Source organism: Vigna umbellata, chromosome 9 (genome assembly GCF_029865625.1).
Source record: "Vigna umbellata cultivar VRB3 chromosome 9, Vumbellata_1.0, whole genome shotgun sequence".
In the NCBI taxonomy this organism is placed as follows: Eukaryota; Viridiplantae; Streptophyta; class Magnoliopsida; order Fabales; family Fabaceae; genus Vigna; species Vigna umbellata.
Window position 1 is genome coordinate 49,014,379 of NC_142173.1, and position 8,280 is coordinate 49,022,658.

The window sequence follows — 8,280 nt, forward strand, 5'->3', positions numbered from 1 at the left end:
TTCTTGTTCTTCTTCATCTTCTTCTTCTTCTTCCACTTCTTCCAGTTCTTCCACTTCTTCCACTTCGTCCACGTCGTCTAATTCGTCCACTTCGTCCATTTCGTCCACTTCGTCCACTTCGTGAACTTCGTCAACTTCGTCCACTTCGTCAACTTCGTCCACTTCTTCCAATTCTTCTTCTTGTTCTTCTTCCACTTCTTCTTCTTGTTCTTCTAGTTCTTCTTTCTCTCTTCTTCTTCTTCCACTTCGTGTCCAATTTGTCCACTGCGTCCACTTCTCCCATTTCTTCCACTTCTTATTCTTGTTCTTCTTCGACTTCTTCTTCTTATTCTTGTTCATGTTCTTGTTCTTGTTCTTGTTCTTCTTCCACTTCGTGCACTTCGTCCACTTTGTCAACTTCGTCAACTTCGTCCACTTCTTCAACTTCGACCACTTCATCCACTTCGTCCATTTCGTCCACGTCGTCCACGTCGTCCACTACGTCAATTTCGTCCACTTTGTCAACTTCATCCTCTTCGTCCACTTCGCCCTCTTCTCCCTCTTCTTCCGCTTCTTCTTCTTGTTCATCTTCTTCTTCTTGTTCTTGTTCTTCTTCCACTTTGTCGACTTCTCCCACTTCTTCTACTTCTTTTTTTTGTTGTTCTTCTTCTTCTTCTTCTTCCACTTCCTCTACTTGGTCCACTTCATCCAGTTCGTCAATTTCGTCCACTTCGTCCACTTCGTCAACTTCTCCCACTTCTTCTACTTCTTCTTCCTTTTCTTCTTCCACTTCTTCTTCTTGTTCTTCTTCTTGTTCTTGTTGTTCTTCTTCTTCTTCTTCTTCCATTTCGTCCAATTCGTCCACTTCTTCAACTTTGTCCACTTCTCCCGCTTCTTCCACTTCTTCTTCGACTTCTTCTTCTTGTTCTTCTTCTTGTACTTCTTGTTCTTCTTCTTCCACTTCGTCCACTTCGTCAACTTCGTCCACTTCGTCCACTTCGTCCACTTCGTCCACTTCGTGTTCTTCTTCTTCTTCTTCCACTTCTTCCACTTCTTCTACATCTTCCAGTTCGTGCAGTTTGTCCACTTCGTCCACTTCTTCCACTTCTTCTTCTTCCACTACTTCTTCTTCTTCTTCTTCTTTTCTTCTTCTTCTTCTTCTTCTTCTTTCCACTTCGTCAACTTCGTCCACTTCGTCAACTTCTCCCACTTCTTCTACTTCTTCTTCCTTTTCTTCTTCCACTTCTTCTTCTTGTTCTTCTTGTTCTTCTTCTTCTTCTTCTTCTTCTTCTTCTTCTTCTTCCATTTCGTCCAATTCGTCCACTTCTTCCACTTTGTCCACTTCTCCCGCTTCTTCCACTTCTTGTTCCACTTCTTCTTCTCGTTCTTCTTCTTGTACTTCTTCGTCTTCTTCTTGTACTTCTTGTTCTTCATCTTGTACTTCTTGTTCTTCTTATTGTTCTTCTTCTTCCACTTCGTCCACTTCGTCCACTTCGTCAACTTCGTCCACTTCGTCTTCTTCTTCTTCTTCCACTTCTTCAACTTCTTCTACATCTTCCAGTTCGTCCACTTCGTCCACTTCGTCCACTTCGTCTACTTCTTCCACTTCTTCTTCTTGTTCTTCTTCCAGTACTTCTTCTTGGTCTTCTTTTTGTTGTTGTTCTTCTTCTTCTTCTTCCAGTTCGTCCACTCCGTCCACTCCGTCCACTTTGTCCTCTTCTTCTTCCACTTCTTCCAGTTCTTCCAGTTCGTCTAGTTCATCCACTTCTTGCACTCTTCTTCTTCTTCTTCTTCCACTACTTCTTCTTGGTCTTTGATGTGGCTGTCGCGGCTCATAAAATTTGATGTGCATTAAAGAATGCAGTATAGTGCTAGGAAGTGACTCCTAGGTCATCTCTCAAGGACCAAATGTGGTTCAGTCAATAGGTCGAACACGTAGTGAGGGGGTTTTGAGAATGTTTTTGTGCTTAGAATTGAACTAAATTAAAACTAGAAATTAAGTACCACCAAACATAATTGAAAACATTGGAATAAATGAACAAAGCATGAAGACCGAACGACCCTATAGATGACAAAACACTTCTACATTGAGATCGAACGGTCTTTAAAGTAAGTGAGGAAATTGGAAATGCAGGAAGATAAAGAAACTGAACGAAATAGACAACATGATGAACGATAAAACTAGACTCAACAATGCAAAAGATAAATATTCAAACACAATTAAAGCTATTAAAATGCAACACTTAAATTAAAAAGATTAATGCTCATTTCAGTTTGAAATACAATTTCGAAGAAACACTTGAGAAGCGAACAAATAAGCAATGGCATAAATTGTAAATGAAGTTGCTAAACCATAAAACACATCTCTGGACTTCTTCTCCCGTGAACGTGGCAGCCGTATGCATTCCAACCATGAATCAACATTTTTTCTCCAAAATCGAATGAATGCAAAGAAAAGGAATGTAATCACCGCTGCTTACTTGTCCTGTGTATTTCCCACTTTTCCTAGCCGTGACCTGCACATTGAAAAGAAAAGAGAAAAGAAACATGTTGTTCTATTCAAGCTCAACGTGTGCATGCTTCCATCTAACTCTGTTCGTGTGCCACCTCTAGCCAAATGAAATGCAAAATGTTATTTAAGAAAAAAAACGTTCTTAGCGTGCTAGACTATTCTTCAATCAAATAGTGCGTGATAAGAAAAATGAAAAGGCAAGAGTGAATTTTTGCAAATTGAAATAAATTTGGAACTCTCATTCTTGCTAGTGTAACAACGCTCGCATCTCTCATTCCATAGAAAACCACGTTCCCAGAAAGCTCCTCCTACAAAAAAAAAAACATTCAAAAGCCAAGCTTCCCCCCCAAGTTGGCATCTGGACCCGAGGGCTTCTTCACGTCCAGGGTGAATGACCCTTGGAGACCTCCTGGATGTTCTCATCAGTCACGTTGCTGCTGCTTGAAGGCTTCTTCCTGTGAAGCCCTTGCTGGATACATCCCATGTGCTTCCCATTCTCCGCGTGAAGGTCTTCTCCTGCCTTGGATCGTGTGCTGTTGTTGGACGATGGTGCTTTCCGGATGCAGCAAGCAGGACATGGCATCAAGACTTGTAGTGCTGGGCCGTTTGCTTTGCTTGTGCACCTCCCTTCCAACCACGTGCTCTTCTAATTGAATCCAGCGTGGACGCTGTTGCTACTGGATCGTGAGCGTGGACTTCCCTTCCAATGCTGGACAGCGTGTTCTTCTATGGGCCCATGTGTTTTCTTTCTTCTCACTAAATGAAGCCCCCTTTTTTATAAGTGCAAAGATTAAAATCACCATAGTGCCCTACTTCTTGTGTACCCTTCTTTTGTGGAGAGTCTTGAATTAAATGACAACCCTCCAAATGTCCCAAATTATTATTGTTGAGAGGGTCGCACCTCACACAAAAGTTGTTTGCAAACTTAATGCAGTATAGTACTAGGAAGTGACTCCTAGGTCGTCTCTCAAGGACCAAATTGGGTTCAAGTCTTAGGTCAAACACGAAGTGGGGGGTTTTGGAAATTTTGTTTTGATACGAAAAAAATTAAATTAAACTGGAAATTAAATAAAACCGTAACCAGAATTGAAAGCATTAAAGTGCATGAAAACATTAAACTGAACACTGCAACAGATGAATATCCAAACACAATTCAAATTATAAAAATGCACGATTAAACTAAAACATTAAATGCACAATGTTGTCATCTATCCTACGCATTCACCACCAAAGAGAAGAAAATCAACTCAACATGATATAAAATATTTTAAGGCAAACAAAGTAAAAGAAAATAAAACTCTCAATTGTGACCCATTCATTTACCAAAAGAAATTGAAATTGTAAATGCTTCTAAAACACTCCTTAGCCGTGACACTTCATGTGTTCCCTTTAAAGAAAATTAAAACAAGTGAAATGTGTTCCTGTTTGGCCGTGACACTTCATGTGTTGCATGCAAAGGAATTTAAAATAATTGAAGTGCTCTTTCTTCCATCACGGTGCATTTCCAACATCTATCATATTTTAATCCATATGCTCCACCCATTTTCCAAAAGCAATTGAAAACACTTTAATTGATACCTATCACCGTGCAACTACTACTTCAAGTTGTCCATTCACAAATAAATAAAAGAAATGCTTCAAATGGCCGTGGGCCACTTTTTCAAAGCCAAATTAAATGCACCGTGTGCTGCACCAAATGAAATCACTGTCCACACTTTCAAGTAAATCACCTTCCTATTCTCTGAATAAAAATAAAACCGAGAGCTGCTGGAATAGAAAAAAAAACGTGCACAGCAAAATGCTAGAATGAAAACTTTAATAAAAGCAAAATGCTTGAACAAGAAATATTGAAAATGGCATGTGTAATCTGCAACATAAAAATAAAGTAAACTTTTTCCTCAAAATCTAAACATTCCCAGCCAAAGAAAAATCAGTAAGTGTGGCGTCTGAAACACATAACCGTGCTTCCCAACGCTCTTCTTCATCCAAGCCGTAACACTTGGAGCTCGGACGTGGCAGCTCTCTTTGCTACATTCCCTCCAGTCAAAATATAAAATCCTCTAACTGTAACCCTCCATCTCTGTGTCTTTTCTTTCTCCAGTTCTTCCCCTCTTAGGTCACTATGAAAACCTCCCTGAGAGTAGCGGCTGGAGCTTCCTTTTTTACAATGCAAGATGAAAAACCCTCCAATTCCACGTGTGCTGCTGGAAAATGCTTCTCCTCCAGGCCTCATCCCTGCTGCACCTCCCTTCCTCTCCAAGCACACACCTGCTGGACCTGGGCCGTGACCCTCTCCCTAGTGCATTGCTGGACCACTTCATTTCTGGATGCTCCACGCTGCTGCTGCTGCTGGAAAATGCTGGAGCGTGAGTGATGCTGGATGTGGTTGTGTATGTGCTGGATCTCCTTGCTGTGCACACCCCTGCCTTGCTTCCGTGATCTCTCTGCCACCACATGCTTCCAGCCACACACATTTCTTTGCTGGACCGTGGTGTTGCCAATTGCTAGATGCCACCACCCTCTTGCTGGACCAATTGCCTTGGACAGGTGTTGCTGCTGCTGGACGAAGATCTCCCAAGCTGGACGTGAAGGAGCCCTTCTTGCTTCTGCTGGAACGCCCCGTGCTTCTCCATTCCAGCCCCTCACATGACAACACCGCTTCTTTATCAAGCCCAAAATCAGCTGTTGCAATGCATGGATTGTGAAGTCCATCTGCACCTCCTTTGTCTAAAAAAAATATCCAATCCTATGTGTCTATGTAGCTGTTGGATGTGCGTGCCCTATCACCAACGCTGGACCTCACTCCAATTTAAATGCAGCCCGTGAGTGCCTCTTCTCTAGAAGAATTGAATGGCCCAAAACCGTGACACCACCTGCTCCTATGCTGCTTCATGGGCCCTAGGCCGTGTGCTTTTAATTTTGTAGCAATTATAGCAAGCTCTTCAATGAATGTTTGTAGCAAAACCATGAGGGGCCCCTCCAATAAGCACACACCGAGAGTTGCTTCTCTTCTCCAATTGAAAAGTCAAAAGTTTATGTGTAGAGTGGAAAGCATCGAGAATTAAAATCTGCACCTCTTTTCCATTATGTGGGCCGTGAGCTATGTGGCATGTGTTGATATGCTTGACAAAATGAACTTGACAAAATGAATTGTCATGGGGCTGTGTTGGGGCCGTGTACAGCTTGTCATTTACGTGGCCACTTCCTCCTTTGACTTCAAATGCATGTGTAACCTATTTTACCAAATTATGTGAGCTGCACTTCCAATTGGTCCCCTCCATGCTTCACGGTTAATCTCCACTTCTCGGCAAAAATGAATGGTAATGTGCTTTTAGCATGAATTGGCTGTGTGATGTGTATGTGGGTTCCAAGTTTTGCTTCCAAAAATTTAAGAAATGAAGGACTTGCTTAAGAGTGTTGGGAGGTCTTAGCATCGTCCAATGATCAATTCCAGCCACCACAATTACTAAACAGCAAGCAAACAATGCAAACAGATTAGAAATCACTCAAACAGTAATCACTGGACTGACATATGAGAGTAAAATAAATACTGGGAACAACACAGAACGAATTTGAACAAAGTAAAAACTATACATTAAAATAGACATCCAGACGAAACTATGAAAAAAAATTGCATGGAAAACGGATAAGAATTGAACTCAAACGAAGACACACAAGTTGACACAACATTCACGCGGCAACCAGCGAAAATAAAAATGGCTAAGATGCATTGGCTCAATTGCCATTTCTCATTTAGCTTTCAAATGTCCCAAAAAGTTATCCAAAATTTTCTCGTAATTAATAATGCAAAATAATAAGCTCAGATAATTCAAATTAGTTAAAATAAGAATTTCCGATCAAATTAAGCACAATTAGGAAAAACAGGAAAATACCGGACGTTTAAGCATAATTCCCCGACTAATTCTAGCACATTAAACTAAGTGAAGTGAGGAAAATATTGGTTCATCAATTATTCAACAATTTTCCTACAATTAATAATGCAAATAATTAGCCTCAGATAATCCAAATTAATTAAAATAAGAATTTCTGGTCAAATTAAGAACAATTAGAATAAATAGAGAAATACTAGACAATTAAGCACAATTCTCTAATTAAATCCAGTACAATAAACTAGGTGACGTCAAGAAAATATCGACTCATCAGTCTTCTTCTTGTTCTTGTTGTTCTTCTTCTTCTCCCACTTCGTCCACTTCTTCCACTTCTTCCACTTCGTCCACTTCGTCACTTCGTCTTCTTCTTCTTCTTCCACTTCTTCCACTTCTACCAGTTCATCCAGCTCGTCCACTTCTTCCACTTCTTCTTCTTGTTCTTCTTCCACTACTTCTTCTTCTTCTTCCACTTCTCCCACTTCGTCCTCTTCGTCCACTTCGTCCACTTCATCCACTTCGTCCACTTCATCAACTTCGTCTACTTCTCCCACTTCTTCCACTTCTTCTTCCACTTCTTCTTCTTCTTCTTCTTCTTATTGTTCTTCTTGTTCTTCTTGTTCTTCTTCTTTTTCTTCTTCTTCTTCTTGTTCTTCTTCTTCAGCTTCGTCCACTTCTCCCACTTCTTCCACTTCTTCTGCTTGTTCTTCTTCTTGTTCTTCTTGTTCTTCTTCTTCTTCTTCTTCCTTCACTTCGTCCACTTCGTCAAGTTTGTCCACTTCGACAACTTCGTCCACTTCTTCCACTTCTTCCACTTCGTCTAGCTCGTCCAGTTCGTCTAGTTCGTCCAGTTCGTCCAATTCGTCCAGTTCGACCACTTCTTCCACTTCTTCTTCTTGTTCTTCTTCATGTTCTTCTTCTTCTTCTTCTTCTTCTTCTTCTAATTCCAATTCTTCTACTTCGTCTACTTCATTCACTTCCTCCACTTCTTCTTCTTGTTCTTCTTCCACTACTTCTTCTTGTTCTTCTTGTTCTTGTTCTTCTTCTTCTTCTTCCACTTCGTCCACTTCGGCTTTTTCTTCTTCTTCCACTTCTTCCACTTCTTCCAGTTCGTCAACTTTGTCCATTTCGTCCACTTTGTCCATTTCGTCATCTTCGTCCATTTCGTCCATTCGTCAGCTTCGTCGACTTCGTCCACTTCTCCCACTTCTTCCATTTCTTCTTCGACTTCTTCTTCTTGTTCTTCTTCTTGTTCATCTTGTTCTGCTTATTCTGCTACTTCCACTTCTACCACTTCGTCCATTTCGTCCACCTCTTCCACCTTGTCCACCTCGTCCACTTCGTTCTCTTCGTCGACTTCTCCCACTTCTCCCACTTGTCCCACTTGCCCCACTTCTACCGCTTCGTCCCACATCTTCCAATTCGTCGACTTTCTCCACTTCTCCCACTTCTTCCACTTCTTGTTCTTGTTCTTCCTTTTCTTCTTCCACTTCTCCTTGTTCTGCTGGTTTTTCTTCTTCTTCTTCTTCTTCTTCTTTCTTTCTTCTTCTTCTTCTACTTCTTCTTCCACTTCGTCGGCTTCGTCCACTTCGTCCACTTCGTCCACTTCGTCAACTTCGTCCACTTCTTCCACTTCGTCCATTTTGTTCACTTCGTCAACTTCGTCCACTTCGTCCACTTCTTCCACTTCTTCCACTTCTTCACTTCTTCCAGTTCGTCCACTTCGTCCACTTCTTCTTCTTGTTCTTCTTCCACTACTTCTTGTTCTTCTTGTTATTGTTCTTCTTCTTCATCTTCCACTTCGTCCACTTCGTCTTTTTCTTCTTCTTCCACTTCTTCCAGTTCGTCAACTTCGTCCGTTTCGTCCACTTCGTCCATTTCGTCATCTTCGTCCATTTCGTC